Source organism: Schistocerca piceifrons, chromosome 4 (genome assembly GCF_021461385.2).
Source record: "Schistocerca piceifrons isolate TAMUIC-IGC-003096 chromosome 4, iqSchPice1.1, whole genome shotgun sequence".
NCBI classification, from domain to species: Eukaryota; Metazoa; Arthropoda; class Insecta; order Orthoptera; family Acrididae; genus Schistocerca; species Schistocerca piceifrons.
Genome location: NC_060141.1, coordinates 570,024,334 through 570,025,452, shown reverse-complemented (window position 1 = coordinate 570,025,452; position 1,119 = coordinate 570,024,334). Strand labels below are relative to the sequence as shown.

The 1,119-nt window shown below is 48.0% G+C and overlaps 1 pseudogene; it reads left to right on the top strand.

The window, feature by feature from the left end:
• Positions 1 to 600: 600 nt before the first annotated feature.
• LOC124796813 lies at positions 601 to 718 on the top strand (annotated as a pseudogene).
• Positions 719 to 1,119: the final 401 nt, after the last annotated feature.

Here is a 1,119-nt window from a genome sequence, read left to right as displayed (position 1 = left end):
CAACCGAAGTAGGTCTGGTGGGAGTGGAATAACAATATCCATTTACGAAGACAACTGCAAGCAATCTCGAATAATGTTGAGCTTAATGATTCCCAAACTTGCAGCATTATCATTTTTCTCAAAATTTCAGTTCGCCTCTGGTGAAGGTAATTTTCTAGTCGTGGAATAGGATCCTGTGGAAGTGTGGCAGTCTTTGATGTGGTACATTGGATTCCCTCCCATTACATGGAAAGCTTTGTTTCCACCAAAAGTTTGGGTCTTCTGGCTAGTGTAGTCAAAGAAAAATTGAAATGACATGGATGGACCAAATGCCAGTCCCTTGGCCATTATCGCTGACACCTCAAATTGTAATGTTTCTGTGTGGGAAGGACTGTATCCTAAAGCAGACAATACATCAACTACATTCCGAGAGCCATGCTTCTTGTAGATGAATGCGGTCAGGCCAAATTGCAATGGTGACAAGAAAATTTTAGCTCTGCCAGCTTCCACCACGCCAAATGCTGTGGCTATACTTTTGATCTTCCGTTTATTCAAGTTTCCTCGCTTCTTCTGCATCACTAGTCGAGCAATCAAATTTTTGGCAGTATCACGGCTGAGGAGGGCAACGGCCTTGCCGCAGTGGATACACCGGTTCCCGTGAGATCACCGAAGTTAAGCGCTGTCGGGCGTGGTCAGCAGTTGGATGGTTGACCATCCAGGCCGCCATGCGCTGTTGCCATTTTTCGGGGTGCACTCAGCCTCGTGATGCCAATTGAGGAGCAGAATAGTAGCGGCTTCGGTCAAGAATACTATCTTACGACCGGGAGAGCAGTGTATTGACCCCACGCCCCTCCTATCCGCATCCTCCACCGAAGATGACACGGCGGTCGGATGGTCCCGGTAGGCCACTCGTGGCCTGAAGACGGAGTGCGGAATCAGGCTGAGGACCTCGTTCTCCGGAAGAAACTGGTCTGAAGGGGATTTTACGTTGCACTGTAAACCTGCGATCGAGCAGCTTCAACAATAATGTCTCACCCATTTGTCGACACACTTCCTCCAGAGATGACCTTAAGACTAGCACCACATATCTATAAGAATTTTGTACCTATTGAGCTCCTCGACAGGCCGTGAACGCTCAAT